Below are 19,210 nucleotides of genomic sequence, written 5' to 3'. Positions count from 1 at the left end.
CGCAGAGGAGGAGGAGAACGAGGACGACGACGAAGAGAGGAGGATGGCGGCGCTGGTGACAGGGACCGGCGTCCCTCCTTTGCGCGCCCGGCCGGGGCCGCGATCCTCGCGTTGGGGCCAGCCAGCCGCCACCCGAGGGGTCTCGCCCGCGCCGAGCTTGGTTCCCTGCGGCTCCCGCCCCTGTCGCTCCCAGAGCTCAGCCACAGATGTCCAGCCACAATTCTCGGTTGGCCGCAGACTCGTACAAGAATTGCGTTTGGACAATCAGTGGCGAAGCCCCTGAGTTCAGGGCCCCGGTCTCCTGCGGGGTTCCGCTTCGCTCCTGTAAAGCACCGGACCAGATCTCCGGAGCTGCGCGGACCTCGCAGACGCTCGGCGGTAGCGGCCCATCCCGCGGTAAGGTGGACGAGCAAGCACGCGGATCCCGACCCTGCGTGGGGATCCCCGTCGCCCCCGGCGTGCGTCTCCTTCAATCGCGGCCCGGGGTCCCTAGAGTAGCCCGCGCTGGGTCTCTGCGCCGCCCCAGGTCGGGGGAGCCTCCTGTGTCAGGCCCGGGGAACCCCGACTCCCCTCTCCCCGCCCCCAGCCTGGGCTCCCCGGGTTCGCTGGGAATCCGAAAGACGGGGGACCGAGGCGGGGTCGCGTTTCCGAACCCGGGGTCCGGGCTGCTGCACCGGTGGGTCTCCCGCCCCCGCCCAGCCCCGCGCACGCACCGGCTCGGGCGCTCTCCCTCCCTGTGGCTGAGTCGCGGCCGGGGCGCCGGCGGTGGCAGCGGCGGCGGTGGCTGGGACGGCGGGGAGCTCTGGAATGCGCCGCCGGGTCACCTGCAGCGCCCGGGGAGCCGGGCTGGGAGCCGGCGGGCTGGCGAGGCGCAGGGCTGAGCCCGAGCGGGCGCCTCTGGCGGCTCGGGGCCGGGGCGGGCTTTTAGTGGGCCGCTCCAACAATACGGGCCTGGCGCGGAGAAAGGGGCTCGGCTGCAATTGGTACTGGATTTGAATAACGCCACGGGGCCATCAATGGTCATTGTGTCGGCGGGTAATGAATCTCCGCTGTCTCTCGGGCTGGCCAGGCAGCTGCAACCTGCGCTCAGGCAGCTCTTAAAGACATAGCGTGCCCCTCCCCGGGGGCCACCCCCCGCCCCTGCACTGGCAGGACCCCTCGCCCTCCCACCCCCATCCTGCATCCTAGACTCCCAGTGCCCCGCCTGCTCCCTCGCCTGAACCCTTTGCCCATCGCCCCCTCCCTCTCCTGGGCCGGGCACCGGCATCTCGGCCCTGCACTCCCATGGACCTAACTTAGGCCCCTGACCTTGACTGAGCTCCCCAAGAGTGCCCAGGAGACCCCAGAATTTGAAGGCTCAATCCTGCGCCACCCCCCACACACACACATCTGCATTAAACCTAAGGCCTCTGGAGCCCTCCTGCCTTAAGCTCCTGCCCCAGGGACTTGGAGCTGGAGGGTGAGGGGAAACAGTATAGAGGTCAGCGGGTCACCCCCTTAAAAGGCTGTGCTGCCGGATAAAGGAGGGGAGATGCAGTCTCAAGCCCCCCTGGCTGAAGATACCATCTCCAGAGACCACACCCCCGCTAGGGGTCCTGAGACTCAGGCCAAGGACAAGAGCTTACTCCCAGGATACCTCCTGGCGGGCTCCTGGATATCTCAGCTCTGCCAGGGATGTGGGGGTGGGGTGGGGGAGCAGGAGGGCGTGAGAGGGGCGTGGAATCTATTCATTCTTGTCTGGTCATTGTCTCTTCCACTGGACAGCCACTCTGGTCCAGGAGGGCAGGGGCTCTGTCTAGGTCTGATATAAGCTTACCCCAGCCCAGCCCAGCCAGGTCTGGTACAGAGAAGGCTCTCAGTCTACAGGTATATAGAGCCAGTTCCTGGCCATTCTTCCCTTTCCACTCTCCATGTACCCCAGGGTTCCCCAGGCACCAAAGCAGCCTCGCTCCTGCCGCTGAAATCCCCTCCTCTGCTCACTCTGTGGGCCACCACTCAACTGCGAGTCTCCGTGGGTCTGTGTTCCTCACTGGAACAGGAAGTAGGTCTTCCTGATCTTTTTGCGTTTCGAGCCTAGTACAGTGCCCTGTCCGCAGCCTATCACTGAATAGCCATCGCTGACTTAAACACGAACCCCATTAACTTCTTGGAATTTCTTAAGGAAGCTGAGGAAAAAGGCTTCCGATGAGTAATACTTGAAATTGAGTTTTTATAGAGAGGGAGCCCTGCTTACCAGGTCCTAACTCCCTGGGAATGCTCCATCTGATAATCATAACTATAACAAGTGCCTTAAGTACCAAGCATTAAGCGCCTTAAAGGTAGGAACCTGTTGACTCCTCACAACGACTCTGAGAAGTAGGCACTGTTAGCAGCCCCATTTTACAGATGAAGAAACTGAGGTTGGTGGCTAGCTAAGTTCCTTGTCCCCAGTGGTAGGTGACAGAGCCAGAACTGGAAGCCAACTCCCACCATAGATTCCCACCCTTGATGTGAGATATGGATGCCCCAGAAGATATGGAGAGGACTTGCGTAAATGCACACTCAGAACTGAAACCCAGGAGGCACCCTGTGTCTGTTCATAAATTATAATCCAGGCCCAGCCCCTGACCAGCCTGGCAAAACACAACCTTGACAGAGAGGACGAGAGGGGTCTCTGCACGGGTGTCCGTCAGAGCTACTTAAAGCTGTCGGTCCTGGAAAGAGGAGGGTCGGTTCCCCTCACCCTCAGGGAAATGAAGGAGCCTTGAAGGGTCCTCCCGCCAGTCACTGAAGAGATATTTATAGCCTGCCTACTGTGTGCTAGGCGGGGACTCAGCCGTGGGCAGACGTCCCTGGAAGAGATGCCCAGGGGAGGAGAGCGCCAGGAAAGGAGAGCACCCGAAGGAGAGGAGAGGCCAGCGAGGTGAAGGCGGGCGGGCGCCGAGGAGGAGGGACGGGCACCTCCAAAGCCAACAGGCAAAAAAGAACTTGGGGAGTTCTGGGAGGGAAAGAGCTCTGGCATGGCTGGAGCGTGAAGGGGAAGTAGCGTTAGAGCCGGGATTGACCCCGCAGGGTCCTGAAGGATGCTGGGAGGATCTGTGATTTTACCCTAAACGCAGTGGGGATCCTGGAAGGTCTGAGAAGTTCAGATTTACATATTTAAAGGTTTGCTGACTCTGGAGTGTAGCAAGTCAGGGGGAGGGGGGCGGAATATAGAGGCAAGCTGGCCTACAACGGAGACCAGTTAGGCTACTGACGGTTTGCAGGTGAGAGCTGGTGGGAGCATTGGGCTTAGGCGATGGTAGAGCAAAGCACCCGCCCCCGCCCGCGACCTGGCCCCTGCCCCCTGGTTCTTAACGGTCCGGGAGACCTCAGGGCAGTTGGCAATGAGTCACATTTAGGGAGCACCTGTACTATGTGTATGCCAGTGCCTGGGGGGAGGGGGAAGGGGAAGATGAACAGAGTTTGACATTGCCTGTCCAGAAGTATCTCCATTCAGTGGACAGACAGACAGGCACAGAGAAAGGAACCAGCCCCAGTGAAAGGATGAGGGCCACAGGAAAACCCTTTAACTGAAGTTTTAGCAAAATCCTCTGTGACCGTACAGGACTAACTGATTCTCCCAATAGGGAGGATGTGAGCCAATGTCTGGGAGAGGCAGCATCGCCTTGCACCTCCAGGCAAGTGAATTCCGACAGACTGAACCTTAGCTGTTGCCTCTGTGAAATGGGGCCATCACTCCTGTTCTGCTTCCCTAGAGATGGTCAGATGGTCACAGTGTTGGGAAAGTCCATATATGCCTTGCATTTGCTTGCAATCAGGTTTTATCATTATCTTTTAACACACACACATACATGCACATTTACATTCAGGCTTAAGTGTGTACGCAAGTCTTCCCAGTCTCTGCTCTCTCCCTTCTCCCTTATTAAGAAAGACCAAAAAAAAATAAAATAAAAAATAAAAAAAAAAGAAAGACCAACTCTCAGGAAGAAGGTGGCAGAGTCACCCACACTGCCAGCTAGGCATGCCCTTCCTACCAGGATTGGACTGGCATCTGACCAAGGACTAAACCAGACAATGTGCCCGGCACAAAGGATATGCTCAAGTAATCGAATCGTTGAATGAATGGGTGAATGCTTTATAGGAGTTGTACTTCAGTGAATGGGTGGATGGACAGACAGATAGATGGATGAGAAAACAGACATTGGGACAGCTGAATGGAAGATAAAGTGAATAAGGAATTGACTGTGGGTGCATAATATAGCCACTCAGCTGAGGTTCTCACTGCGGGGGCTCACTCAAGGGGGCTTCCTTCACGCTGCAGCCGCGAGTCTGTGCTCCGAGGCCGGCTCAGGACCAGAGCTTGGCAGGCAGGTGCACTGGAAGCAGCTGTGGCCATAGGTCAGTCAGGCTGCATCCCTGCTCCAGATATGTCCGCCCCCGGAGTCCTGTCCCCGGATGCCCCCATCAGTCCAGGTTTCACTGTGGCCTGGGAGAGAGGAAAGAGCCCCGTGATGACTCAGTGAGTCTCCCCAGGCCAGGCCCTTGCCGGCTTGGGGCTCCTACTGCCCCATCCGTGCAGAGTTCTCTCAGAGCAGCCAGTGTTCTTACGTGGTGGCAGTCTGAGTGGCCTGCCCTGGAAATGAATTGACAGCCTGATACCTCCCCAGTCTCAGAAGATGACACAGCCCGGCCACTGGCCCCACTCAGAGGGGATCCTCAGGACCCCTCCACCCTGCATGATAGATTTCAGTTTACAAAAGACATTCTTCTCCATGAAACGAGTAAAGGCAGGAGAGAGAAGCCTTCCAAACTGAAGTAGCTACCTCCCCCCAGCTGCTTCATTCCCTCATGCCGTGCTGTTGTCTTTATCACACGTTGTCCTTGTTGTTCAGTCATTCGCTCAACTCTTTGGTGACCCCATGGACTGCAGCCTGCCAGGCTCCTCTGTCCATGGGATTTCTCAGGCAAGAGTACTCAAGTGGGTTTCCATTTCCTTCTCCACGGGACATTCCCAGATCAGGGATCGAACCCACATCTCCTGCATTGGCAGGCGGACTCTTTACCACTGAGCCACCAGGGAAGCCCTTTATTACACGTAGCCCTCCCCGAAAGTCTGCTATTTACCCACTGTCGAGTTTTTCTCTCCCCTAGAATGTAAACCCTATGTGGACAGGGATCATGTCCTGTTCATTGCTCTATCTCCAACTCCTAGAAGAATGCCTGACTCTTAGAAGGTGCTAACTTTTATTAATAAAGGGATAAATATTAATAGAGGTGCGGATGTATGGTTATTATAATCTAGTTCAAAACAGCCATATATTAAGTTCTAAGTGCTAGGCTAAACACTTTTTAAAATATCTATTTTTATTTATTTATTTATTTGGGTGCACCAGGTCTTAGCTGCCACCTGCGGGATCTAGTTCCCTGACCAAGGATGGAACCTAGGCACCCTGCATTGGGAGTGAACTCTTAGCCACTGGACCACCAGGGAAGTCCCCTGGGGCTAAGCACTTCTCAAGGCTCATGGCTTTGTGAGGAACACTGTTAGTGTTCCCATTGTACACGCTAGGAACCGGAGGCCCAGACAGAGGAAGTGACTGCCCCCAGGTGCAGAGCCCAGCTTTAGACCCAAGTCTGCCTGTCAGCAAAGGCCATGTTCTTAGCCAAGCCACCATCTGACGCCTCTATTTCCCCAGCACCCAGTGATGTTGGAGCCATTGGAAGTTAAAAGTTGGGACTCAGACATATTGTCTGATTCCATTTAGAGAAATATTCAGAATAGGCAGATCCAATAGGCAGAAAACAAAAAGTGGTCGCCTAGGGATGTAGAGAAGTTTGGGGGGAATAGGGAGTGAAAACTAATGGGTACGGGGTTCCTTTTGGGGTGATGTATAAGTTTGAAAGTTGATTGTGGTGATGGTCACACAACTCTGAATACACTAAAAGCCACTAAACTGTACATTTTATGTTTTAAAAATATGTATTTAAAAAAATATATGTATTTATTTGGCTGCATCTGGTCTTAGTTGTGGCACGTGGCATCTTTCATTGGAGCACGCTCAGGCTTCTTTAGTTGGGGTGTGTGGGCTTCTCTCTAGTTGCGGTGCAGGCTTAGTTGCCCCATGACATGTGGGATCTTAGCTCCCCGACCAGGGATTGAACCTGCATCCCCTGCACTGGAAGACAGATTCTTAGTTGCTGGACCACCAGGCAAGTCCCCAAATTGTACATTTTTAAATGAGCAAATTGTATGGTATGTGGGTTACATCACAATAAAGCTGGTGTTAAGAAAACGGTTGGGGCTCAAGAATCTTCACTTTCTGCCATTTCCTTGGGAAACACATCCCATTCTCTCTGAGCCTCAGGTTACTAAGCCATTAAAAGGGGGAGGGGAATGAATGTTCATGAGGTTAATGTGAGCATTAAATGAGATAATACACGTTATTATTCTCATTTTATCAAAGGGTAGAATTAGGCCCAGAGAAGGGAAGTGACTTAGCCCAGGACGCACAGTCGGTGGGTGGCAGGTGAGGGCTCAGCCCTGGGCCACCGGGCTCCACCGCTTCCTCCAGCGTTCTGTGGACTGGGTCCCCATTTGTGCACCCGTCCGCCTAGTCACAACCACTCGCTTCCGCCTTCCCCTTTCTCTTGGGCTCTGAGGCCCTGTCTCCCCACTGCCCATGCCCAGGAGCAGACCGAGGTAGCGAGGTCCCCCCAGAGCACAGCCCCCAGCTTACTCCCCTCCTGGGGCCATGATGCTGTCTTGCTTTTGCTTGTAATAAAGAAAATATCTCAGCTACCCTTCCACGGTTGCTTGGCAACCCCAAAGGGGGGGTGGTGGCCGGGGGGAGCAAAGGGGAGGAGGGAAGGGGGAGGACTCTGGAGCCAATCTGGAGACAAAGAGTAGGATTTGGGTGACATGGAGCCTGTTCTTAGTGCTAACCTGGCCTGGCCGGGGCGACGGGTGGGGGCGGCGGGCTTCCTCCCACCCCAGTGTCTCACACCAATAAATATGGATTAGGGAAATGGGCAGAGTTTTTCCCACGGGCCTGAAAGGCCGCATCTGACCTTTCTACCCCCTTTATGTACCAACGTGACAGTCAGAGGGAGCAAAGAGCGGGACCCCCCTGAGAAGCATCCCCCGTGGCCTTCTGACTTGGGGAAACTTTTCACCCTCCTCCCTCCCCCGGGGCCCCAGACCAGGTCACAGCGCCCCCCACCCCCCGCCCCCGCCGCCTGGGGCCCTGGGCCGAGGGATGAGGAAGAGGCTACTCTTCAGGTGGGAGTCGGGAGCTCCCAGCCTTGAGGGCCCAGAGCCAGGCGTGTGGCCCTGCGTCAGCCGGTCAAGGTGCCGGTCCCCTATCCCGTCGCTCCGGCTCTGTGCCCCCTCCCCACCCACCTCTGCCCGGGCCTCCTGCAAGGAGCCCTGCTCCCTGCCAGGCCCTCGCAGAGCCCTGTCCCTCTTCTCTCCTTTCCTGACCTCACGTCACAGCCTCTTCCCCACCGCCTCGTCTCCATTTGGTTTCCCTCTTTTACTCTTCTCTGGGGTGGGCCCCCCCCCGCCCCAGTCCCCCCCAGGTTCTGCAGTACCCCCCCAAACCAGGAAGCCCTCGAGGACGCTGCCATTCCTGAGGGGAAGATGGCAGGAGGGGGTTGCAAACAGCAGGGTGGGAGCAGTGATCTCTCTCCCTGGTGCCCTGGCTCCCTGGCCACTGGCCGGGGGTGGAGAAAGGCCTCTCTGAATGGAGTCAGTGTGAAGACAGGAAAAACAAACACCTCAGCCTGAGCCCTGCTGGCCTGCTGGGGCGGGGGTATGGAGGGGTGCAGGGGGCAGGATGGGGCAGGGGCCTGGGACTCCTCTCAGCCTTCCTCCATCCATCCTCTCTGGGTTCCCAAGGGCCCAGGCTTCCTGGACCCCCGGCCCACAGTGTCCAGGGAAGGAGTGGGTTCAGGGACTGCAGACAAGCCCCCTAGGAAACACCTTTGCCTCAGTCCTGCCCAGCCCCATGGCCCAGCCCTCAGCCAGTGCCCTCCCTGCCCGGCAGATGCCAGGAAAATCTGTGCCCAGGAAGGGCGGGCTGGCACCTGAAGGCCTGCCTGACTGGCCCTTCTCAGCAGCAGGAACTGGGTAGGGAAGTCACCTTGTGCCAGAGACAGCGGCTCCAGCAGCGCCACCCGCCTCCCGGGCCGAGGGGACCCCAAGACAGATGCTCTGCCCCACAGGTGAGTGTTCCTCCAGCCTCACAAGCAGGCAGTGAGGGAGCAGGAGGCTGTCCTTGTTGGGGCTCCCGGGAGCCCCACGCATCCCCAGAAGTCTGTGCCAGTTTCTGTCAGGCTGTCTCGCCCTCTGTCTGAGTGTGCGTGGCACTGATAGTTTGGTGAGAGGAGCCAGAGGGTGATTAGAGGAGCTGGAGCGGAAATCCGCGGATGAAGGGAGGCAGAAGGGGCTGGAGTCTGCCGAGAAGGACGCCTGGATTCCAAGCCAACTTTTTGATTAGACCTGTGGAATCAGGGGCTCCTGGGATGGTCTCCTCTGAACACTCTGGATCCTAAACGACCTTTGGGATGAGCTCAGAGAGGGATAGCAACTCATCCTGGTGGCGGAGTCGGAACTCAAGCCCACCAGGCCCACTGAGGACGCCAGGGGCAGTACCGTTTGTGCTGCGGATGCCGTGTGGATGCCATGCATGGGTCCCTGGCTGTGCCCTTCCACATAGTTTGGTCCCTCTGGATTTTTCAGGGACAGCAGTGGGAGGGCAGACTGCAGACAGCACCTCCCAGGGCGTCCTTCGCTTTCCGTCCTCTGTCCAGGCACTGTGCCCAGGGCCCAAGAGCCCCTGCCCAGGCATCAGAGAAGCCACAGTCTCTTCTGATGGCCCCTCGGACGCCATGGTTGGCCTCGGCCTTTCAGATTCCAGAACACAGGGCCCCCTTAGAGCTCAGGGTGTAACCATAGTGCCTCATGCTGTAATCAAAGCCCAACCACTCCCTGGAAAGTGAGGCCAACAGCTGCCTGCCTGCCACAGGGTCCCCAAAGTGCCCACCTTAAGGTGTCCTGCCCTGTGGAGCAGACAGCCCTCACTGAGTCAGGTGCCATTTCAAGGCCTTGCATGTACTTCCCTGAACGGTCTCCTAGAAGGTGGGTGCAGTTTTGCTGACTGAAAAACAGAGTCGCAGAAAGTGGAAGTCACTTGTCTGTGGACACACTGCTAGGAAAAGTCAGAGTTGGGATTCGAACTCACAGGCTGGCTCCAGCATCCTAAGCCTTCAAATGTTCCCTTATCCTGCCTCTAATTACTCGGAGGTCTCCACTAGAGGTCATTGTGTCCAATCCCCTGCATCTGGGTGTCTGGCCAGGCCAACCTCTGCTCACAGACGAGAATCAATCTAGTTTTTAAAGGCACCTGCTCCAAGGGTGGAATTCCCCCTGGGAGTAATCAGACATTTATTTATTCATAGCCTTCTGGCTGGGAGGAGAGGCCCTCCCACCCAGGACTCAGCAGGGTCCAGCTGCCTCGTTGCCCTTCTCTCCTTCCCTCCGCAGTAGAATCTATAATCAGAGGGGAACCAGCCTCGCCTCGTCTCTGTAACCTCCAAGCTGTGTGGCCTTGGACAAGCGACTCAGCTTCTCTGAACCTCAGTTATCAACTGCAAACTAGGGTTTACGGTACACCTGCTTTGTGAGGTTGGTGAGGATTAAATGATCAAAGGGGATGAAAAACTCTCCTTTCAGGAATCCCGTCTATAGTTCATTACTAGAGAAGTTTCTCTGACCCTGTCGAACACCAGAAACCCCCGAGGAAGAGGCTCACCGTTCTCTCTCGAGTGTGAAACCTGCTCTGAGGGTTGTTTCTGCAACTGCCACTGGCTGTTGATAATTCTTCTCTTCCTTTGGGAGAGTAACAGGCAGAGGATGCTGCTGCGTGGTCGCCATCATTTAAAAAAGAAAAAGAAGTGGTGACTTAAGGTAGCAAGGGGTCAGTCAGTGATCTCAGTGCCTGGCTTCTGTGAAGCGCCCAGAATGAAGTGAGAAATCCTTTTCATGATCATCATCAAAGAGACCTCCCCTGTCTGCAGGATCAGAGCCTCTTGCTTTCAGGCTTATAGTTTAGCCACCTGGTTACGGAGAGAGAAACTGAGGCCCAGAGAGGGGAGGGACTCTCAGGAAAGCTCTCAGGCTCCCTCATTCCCAGTTGGATCCCCCATCCCTTCTCCTTCACTCCTGAGTCCTGCTCTGGCTTTCTATGCCCAGGGTCAGGCCCTGGTACCCAGTCCTGCCCAGGCAGAGCCCGGGAGAGGAGTGAACAGAGGTTGGAGGAGTAGGCGCAGAGGCCCGGCTCGTTCTCAGACCAGGCTCTTTGTCTGCCGCTTTGTGATGGTAAGCGCTGCTCCTAAATCAGGTCTGTGACACTGTTATTGTTGCCCAGGGCGCAGAGAGTCTAAACTTTTCCCCTGAGGTCAAGAATGTGGCCGGTCCCCAAGCCGCCCAGAGCAGGGGCCTGGGTGACTGGGGGTGGGGCTGGGGCCTCACCCTGAGCTGGGGCGAGATGTTGGGGGGGAGGGGGTCATCGGGAACAAAACGCTTTGAAATGCCTCCTCTCCATCACTGCCAACATTGTCCGCTGCCCGCGGGGGGCCTGGCACCGCCTTGCCGGGGCTCCGGCCCCCAGCCCTGGCCAGGCCCGGCCCGGCATCTGAAAATGGACAGAAGGTTATTGTCCCTCCTCACGGCCCTTTGTCTGTCCCAGTTCCAGATGTCTAGGCTGGGACCAGGGAGCTGACCCATGGTGGGCAGGGGGGAGGGGACAAAGGGGAAGAGCACGGGTCACTGCATCCTGAGGGGTCGTTCCCAGACCCTGAGATCCCACCCAACCACGGCCCAGTCACCTTCTGGGCTGTCTCAGTCCTGGGATTGTCCCTGTTCCCTTGTCTCTCCTGCCCTTCCCGACAGGCCAGTTTCCGGCCTCAGGATAAGTTCAGAGTCGGGCACCTGGGGATTCCCACTGCTCTACCCCCGTACCTGTGTGATAGGGACAATGGTGCCCCCTCTCAAAGCCTGCTGTGCCCGGGTGGGTATGGGTATCACTGGACCGGGGTGCATGCAATCACAAGAAATGACACAGCCCTCAAACATGCCAGCTCCGTGCTGGGCATGGGGGTGCACTATGGTGGGTGGGCCATTCATATCCTTCCAGATTGTATTTATTTATTCATTTTTTATATTTATATTTATTTATTTATTTATTTGACTGTGCTGGGTTTTAGTTGCAGAATATGGGATCTATTTCCCTGACCAGGGATCAAACCTGGGTCCCCTGCACTGGGAGCATGGAGTCTTAGCCACTGAACCACCAGAGAAGTCCCCTATTTTATTTTTTTTAATATTTATTTATTGACTTTTTAAAAATTAATCTATTTTTGGCTGTGCTGGGTCTTCGTTGCTGTGCGGGCTTTTGTCTAGTTGCAGAAAGCAGGGGCTACTCTCTAGCTGTGGTGCACGGGCTTCTCATTGCAGTGGCTTTTCTTATTGTGGAGCTCCTTTGGGCTCCAGGGTGCTCAGGCTCACTAGTTGGGGTGCACAGGCTTCGTTGCTTGCTCCAAGGCATGTGGGATCTTCATGGATCAGGGATTGAACCCATGTCTCCTGTATTGGCAGGCAGATCCTTTACCACTGAGCCACCAGGAAAGCCCTTATTTACTTATTTGGCTGCGCTGGGTCTTAGCTGCGGCATATGGGCATCTAGTTCTCTGCCCAGGGATCAAACCTGTGCCACCCGCATTGGGAGAGTGGAATCTTAGCCACTGAACCACCAGGGAAGTCCCCGGGTTGTGGTTTATAGTCACAATAGGAAGGAGTAACATTTCCCACCCACTCTGACTGTGTCAGGTACAGATCAACCGCTTTACCTGCTTTATCTCATCCTTTTCACAAAAAATCAACAGTAGATACTGTTGTTATATCCATTTTCCAGCTTTGGATACGGAGATTCTGAGAGGTAAACTCCCTTGCCCAAACCCAGTCTGCCGGGAAGCAGGAAAGCTGGGATCTCAGCCCAGGCTGACCGCTGCCACCGAGAGGAATGATCCGCTAATAACACTTGGAAGGTGCTGAGCACAGAGCCTGGCACTGCTCCCGACTCAGCCCACGGAGCCGGTGGTGGTGTGATTCCACCCGTCAGCTTCCCATTTCACAGACGGCGCTACTGAGGTTTAGACCAGAGAAAGAAAGCCTGGGGTGAGACGCTCAGGGAAGCTGAAACAGCAACCCACCAGGGCCAGCCAGAGAGGCTGGCAACCTGGTTGGAGTTTCAAAGCCCGGTTCTGTGTGGGCTTGAGCTAGTGACTTAGTTTCACCATGCCCTGGTGTTCTCATCTATAAAATGAAGGTATTCCCTACTTCACAGGGTGGTTGTGAAAATTCAATTAGATGATGCATTTCAAGCACTTAGCACAATGCCTGGCACACAGCACACAGTTATTGAAAGCTATTCCTCTTATTATGCTGAACGGGGTATCTTTTATCCTTTTGAACCTTTCTCTCACCTGGGGTCACCTGAGGACAAGGCCCTGTTGAGGGGAGGGGCTGCAGGGTGGGTTCACAGTTGTTGAGTGGGGGTGGGGACAGTAATGCTTGGCCTGCTTGGGGGTCTCTAGAAGTGTGGCAACGGGCTACTGCTGCAGGTTGCCGGTCGGAGGAAGGCCAAAGGGATCAGGCTGGGAGGGGCAGGGGCTGCCTGGGCCCAGAGGAGTTAACAGCTCCCAGGCCCTGGCCCAGCGGGGCTGCCACGCTGCAGTCCAGCCGCAGCAACACAGCAGGCAACGATCTTAGCAGAGGAGCCAGGGCGGCTTCGTGATGGGCAAAACAGCTGGCTGCCCGGGGAAAACAGCTGGCCGGGCCCCAGCCTCCTGAAGACCGGGGCAGAGCCTCAGAGGACAGCTCCACATCTGGGCTCCTGGGAGAGGAGGGCCTGGCCAAGAGCAAGAGGGTGGTCCTTTGGGGTGGGGTGGGCATTGGGTGGGACCCTTGGAGATGAGGGGCAGATTCCTGGAGCGAAGGCCGGAGCTATGCTAGGTCTAAGTGGAGTGGTGACTGCAGCTTGGATTTGGGGGGAGGGTCTCAGTCTCCCCTCAGATAGGAAGGATGAGGGGCAGCAGAGCAGATGGGGGGCAAGACTGCACTCGGCTCTGGGTCATCTTGGACCCCGGCTTGGAACCGGAGGTGGGAGGGAGCCCGGTGGGGGCTCCTGGACCCCCACCTGCCGAGCGGCATACCAGGACCAGGATCCGTGTGTGGGGTCCTCCTCCGGCTTGGAACCTGGGCTCCCTTGGCCACAAAGCAGGACAGGGGCCCAGAGAGCCCCCAACCCAGGAGACGTGAAGCTAGCAGCTGGTAAGAGCTCCATCCGTGCATCCCCTCTGCTGTGGGCTTCCCCTCCCCATCTACTTGGCTGCCAGGCTGTGAAGACCTCCAGCCCTGGGGCTCTGTCTGGGTTTTGGGGTACCTCTAGGCTGCCCCCACCCAGTGGAAGGGAAGCGGCACCTGAGACCTTGCGGTAGGTTGGGCAAGGAAGGCAAAGGGTTAATGGGGGTGTGGCGGGGTCCACCAGACCACAGCCACCTGCCAGGGCTCCTGACCCCCAACTCCTATAGGCCGGAGACCCCTAATTTCTCTCTGACCTAAGGGTCTCCTCTCACCCACCCTCCTAACCTCCAGGAAAAGGGGGTTGGCCTTCACCTTTGGTGTGCCAACCTCAGAGCCCCCCCCTCTGATGAAGGCCCCTCTGCAGAGTCTTCGCCAGTGGGCAGACCTTGGAGCTGAGGCTCCCAGAGGGAAGAAGAGGGTGCTGGGGAGGGGGACAGTCCTTCCAGGGTCTCTATTTCTGGAAGCCAGAGTGGAGCCTGAGGCACTGGCGCCACCACCTGGCTTTGGTCAGAACTACCATGGCTGAGGGATGGGGGTGAAGGTGCTGGTTGGGGGAGGAATCTAGAGCCCAGCTAGATGTTGGTCCAGGGTGGTCTGGGTCCTATTCAGCCAGATGGACACAAATATTTTTTTCTAGGCATGACCCCAAGAATGAGACCTTAGGCCCCATAGAACAGCAGCTTCAGTCTTGAGTCGGTACCAAAATCACCTGAAAGGCTCGTTGGTTTGTTTAACTTCCACTCCCAGAGTTTCTGATTCAGCCAGTATGGAGAGGTGCTGCTGCTGGTCAGCCGCTCAGTCGTGTCCGACTCTCTGCGACCCCATGGACTGCAGCCCACCAGGCTCCTCTGTCCATGGGATTCTCCAGGCAAGAGTACTGGAGTGGGTTGCCATTTCCTCCTCCAGGGGATCTTCCCGACCCAGGGATGGAACCGGCATCTCCCGAGTCTCCTGCATTCTTTACTGCTGAGCTACCAGGGAAGCCCAGGTATGGGGCGTGCATGCGTGCTCAGTCGCTTCAGTTGTGTCTGACTCTCTGCAACCCCACGGACCATGGCCCACCAGGCTCCTCTGTCCATGGGATTCTCCAGGCAAGAATACTGGAGTGGGCTGCCATTTCCTTCTCCAGTAATAAAGTATGAAGTGAGTGAAGTGAAGTCGCTCAGTCGTGTCCTACTCTTTGTGACCCCATGGACTGTAGCCCACCAGGCTCCTCTGTCCATGGGATTTTCCAGGCAAGAGTACTGGAGTGGGTTGCCATTTCCTTCTCCACAGGTATGGGGAGGGGCCTAGAAACTTGCATTTCTAACAACTTCCAGGTGAGGCTGATGCTGGCTGGTCCAGGGACCCTGCTTGAAGAATCACTGCTTTAGTGTTTTCTGAGTTTGATGTCATATTACCTTTGCAGAGTATGCTTTATTTTTATATTATGGGGCAAATATATATATATATATATATATTTATGTGTATATATATATATATATATATATATATATATATATATGAGTGTCAGTAAGAATACAGGTGCTTGATCAGCCCACCCTAGTCAGTAACATCATATTTCTATTGTGAGCCCACCCAATGCCTGGCTAGCCCTACTGTAGGGCTGGGATAAGTGGTGAAGAAGGCAGACAGGTCCTTGCCTCAGAACTCACAGCCAGGCAGGTCTGGCGTGTGATCTTTCCACCTGCAGGTCTGATAAAAGGCAGTTCACAACAAGGTCCAGTGCGGAACCTGGTTTCACATTCTACTGCCCCTGCATAGATCTTCCCCATTCAGTCCCAGCCCACATCACACCCTGTGAGTCACCTGACTCCTCCCTCCATTTCTCACATCTAACCCTTTGTACATCTCAGTCCTGCCCATCATCAGCTCTCCTGGTTACATGCTTTCCCGGGCTTCCATCTTTGCCCCCAGAGTCCACCCTCTGAGCTGCAGCCAAAGTGATCTTTTTAAGACAAACCATGTTACTCCTCTGCTTACACTCTCCAATGTCTTCCTATTGCACTTAAAAAAAAAAAAAATCCAAAATCCCACCATAGCTTTAAGACCCTAAGTGGTCCTCACCTCTTACCACACTCCCCTTGCTCACTTTGCACCAACTACCCTGGTCCCCTTGCTTGTTCCCACCACAGGGCCTTAGCCCCTTCTCCATATGCAACAACGTCTCCCAGATCTCCTCTTGGCTGGCTCCCTCCTCCGGCTGGCTCCGGAACGTCTTCACTGACCTCTCTATTCAATGTTGCCTCCCACCCTCAGATACTCTCTGTTCTCGTTAACTTGTTTTACTTCGTTCATAGCATTTACTGTTCTCTGAAGTTATTTATTCATTTGTCAGTTTGCTTGTCTCCTGTCTGTCTTCCCTCATCAGAATGTGAGCACCCTAGGAACAGAGACTGAACCTCTGTATCCCCAGTACCTAGAATTCTACCTGCACATGCCATGTGCTCGATAAATATTTGCTGAGTGAATGGGACTATATAGGATGCAATGCAGGGGTAGGTCCCCCAACATGACATTGGGGAAGGCTTTCCAGAGGGCCTGGAGGAGTTGACCAGAAAGAGAAAGACCAGTATAAGCTGAGGAATTTTTTAAAAAAAAGGACATGGGAAAGTCTTAAAGCATGGAGTGTTCTAGAAACTGTACATAGTCCAGTTTGGCTGGGGCAGGAGATAGGGGAGAGGAAGTCAGAGAAGATGGAGAAGCATCAGGCAGGCCATGAAGGGTCTCCTCGTTCCTAGAGGAATCTGAGCTCTATGCTGAGGGCAGTGGCCGCCCCCAATGGGTGCAACATCATGTCGTTTAGAAAGGACTACTGAGGGAATTCCCTGGTGGTCCAGGGGTTAGGACTTGACTCTTTCACTGCAGAGCGAGGGGCCCAGGTTCCATCCTTGGCTGAGGAACTAAGATCCCTCATGTGAAGTCACTCAGTCATGTCTGACTCTTTGCGACCCCATGGACTGGGCCCACCAGGCTCTTCTGTCCATGGGATTATACCAAACAATTATACTGGGGTGGGTTGCCATTCTCTTCTCCAGGGAATCTTCCCGACCCAGGGATCGAACCTGGCTCTCCTGCATTGCAGGTAGATTCTTTACTGTCTGAACCGCGAGGGAAGCCTCTCATGCTGTGCGGTGTGGCCAAATTTTAAAAAAAAGAAAAAGAAAGGACTGCTCAGTGCAGAACGGTTTCCAGGTAGAAAGCCTGGGGTAGGGGTGTGAGTGCTGGAAGGTGCAGTGGCCCGGGGGAGTGGTGCTGACGCTCTGAGCCACACGTGTGCCCACATGCAGGAGACACTGAGGTGGTCTGGCCACAGCAAGAGTGTGGAGTGGGCGGAGAGAGAGGCACTTATCTTAAGTGAGGTCCCCAAGCTGGAGGGAGGCCACTGGAGTGGGAGCCGGTTTGGAGGAAAGACTGGGGTTCTATTTTAGACAGATGGGTCCGGGTGGGAAGTGGAAACACATGTCAGTTTTCCAGAAAGAAGGAGTGGTGTATGAGGTCAGGTGCCGGAGGGAGCTCTCCTGTATGAGGAGGAATTCCACTCCGGGAGGGGCCAGGAGGAATGCAGGTCTTGGCAGGAGCAGTTTGGCTGGAGAGGCCTTGGTGTGTGTCAGGCAGGGAATGAAGGTGGGAAAGTGAGACCAGAAGCAAAGCATAGGTCACATCCCCCTTTCCAGAGGTTTGGAGGGAAGGAGACAGACAGGGCTGCCGCTGGGGGCCAGCAGGCAGCTAACTGTATTCATATTTTAAGTTGGGGGAGCTTTAAGTCCTTTGGAATGTTGAAGGAAGGATCCAGAAGAGAGGGGTGTTGGTGATCCAGGAAGGGCAAAGGGATGTCTCTTTTTCTGAAGTCCAAGGATGGTTCTGTTATGAGAAAGGGGTGCTCTTCCACCATAACAGGTGGTGAGAGAAGGGACGGGTTTGGCGGCAGCGGGTGGAAGGTTTGGAAGCTGGAAATGAGAGTTCACAGGTGATGGCTTCTCTCTCTTTTATTAAAAAAAATATATATTATTTTGGGTCACCAAAATTATTTTGCTGCGTGGGCTTTTTCTGTCATTGCAGTGAGCAGGGGTGCCTCTCTAGTTGTGGTGTGCAGGCTTCTCATTGCGGTGGCTTCTCTTGTTGCAGAGCAGGGGCTCTAGGGCGTGCAGGCTTCAGGAGTTGCAGCTTCTGGGCTCGGTAGTTGTGGCTCCCAGGCTCTGGAGCACAGACTCCACAGCTGTGGGGCACGGGCTTAGTTGCTCTGTGGCATGTGGGATCTTCCCGGATCAGGGATCCAACCTGTGACTCACGCATCGGCAGGAGGATTCTTTACCACTGAGCCACCATGGAGGCCCCCCTCACTCCAAAAAATATTTATTTGGCTGCCTGGGGCCTTAGCTGCGACAGACACCAGACACGCAGGCTCTTTGTTGTGGCTAGTTTTCTTTGTAAACCTAGTTTGGCCTGGAGGCATGTGGGATCCTAGTCCCCCCACCAGGAATCAAGTCCAGGTCCCCTGTGTTGGAAGGCAGACTGGTAACCACTGGACCACCAGGGAAGTCCAAGGTGATGGCTTCTCTTTTCTCCAGGAAGGGCAGGGAGATGTTCACTGGCGTAGGGAGAGGAGAGTGAGGGCATCAGAAGATCAAACTGGTGAAATACCACTGGGTGGGGTGGGGAGGGGGGAGGGAGGGCAGGAGCCCAGGGAAACTGATTTGTTGGGCTCAGTACAAGGCCAGTGGGGAGTGGAGATCCGGAGTGTGCCCCAAAGGAAGATGGCTATAGGGTTTTTCCAGGCAGGAGTGATGGGGGAAACCTGGGGCAAGGGAGTCAGCAACTGGCTGGACCACTGCATGGGCTGGGGAGGGAGAGAGGTGAAGGTGGGAAGGGTCAGTGCATTGGGAGAAGAAGGACGACTTGAGGTGAGGGAAGAATCTGGAAGCCCCCATGACTAATAGCATGGGCAGAAGCTCTGGGATAACCCTGGGATGGGTGAAGTGAGGGACGCTGCTTTGCTTTACAAGAGAGTATCCTCGGGACTTCCCCTGGCAGTCCAGTGGTTGGCTCCTTGCTTCCAATGCAGGGGGCGGTGTGGGTTCAGTCCCTGGCTGGGGAACTAAGGTTCCACATGCTTTACAGCTCGGTTTGGGGGTGGGCTTCCCTTGTGGCTCAGCTGGTAAAGAATCCACCCGCAATGTGGGAGACCTGGGTTCGATCCCTGGGTTGGGAAGATCCCCTGGAGAAGGGAAAGGCTACTCACTCCAGTATTCTGGCCTGCAGAATTCCATGGACTGTATAGTCCATGGGGTCACAAAGAATTCCATGGACTACAGTCCATGGGGTCGCAGAGTCAGACACAACTGAGCAACTTCCACTTCACTTCACTTCTAAGCCAGTTAGGGGTGGGGGATAGAAAGAAGCAACCCTGCAAGGGGAGGGACTCATTTCCCCTTGATGTTTTCGGGGAGGGACCTCAGGCCTTCCATTGTAGGGCCACCGGGGTGAGGGGCTGAATGGAAGGAGAGTCTGGCTTCTCCAGTCCTGGCTGGAATTCCAGCCCCAGGAATTCTCCCCTGCCAGGCTCCATGCATAGAATTCAAGTGCATTCACGCGCTCAAGGAATCCTTGCTAGATGGGCGCTGTTACAGCCCAATTCTACCCAGGAGGACCTGAGGCTCAGGAGAAAAGTGACCTACCGGCAGGCCCCACCACTGGTGCCTCCAGGGCCCTCCTCTTCCCTAAGAGAGGCTGGATACCCAGCAGGGGCCTCAGGACTCCGACTCTGACCAGACACTGGAGTCACCCTGCTTTGGAGGTGGGGGT

The 19,210-nt window shown here is 55.6% G+C and overlaps 1 non-coding gene across 1 annotated transcript; it reads left to right on the top strand.

Moving 5' to 3' along the window:
* The first annotated feature begins 9,699 nt into the window (after positions 1–9,699).
* On the top strand, positions 9,700–9,910 carry LOC133065757 (small nucleolar RNA U3). The gene has a single exon (XR_009695010.1). It is a non-coding gene; the product is annotated as a small nucleolar RNA U3 (small nucleolar RNA).
* Positions 9,911–19,210: the final 9,300 nt, after the last annotated feature.

Source organism: Dama dama, chromosome 11, assembly GCF_033118175.1.
Source record: "Dama dama isolate Ldn47 chromosome 11, ASM3311817v1, whole genome shotgun sequence".
Taxonomy (NCBI): domain Eukaryota; kingdom Metazoa; phylum Chordata; class Mammalia; order Artiodactyla; family Cervidae; genus Dama; species Dama dama.
The sequence above is the reverse complement of the archived record's forward strand: the minus strand, read 5'-3'. Positions and strand labels throughout refer to the sequence as shown.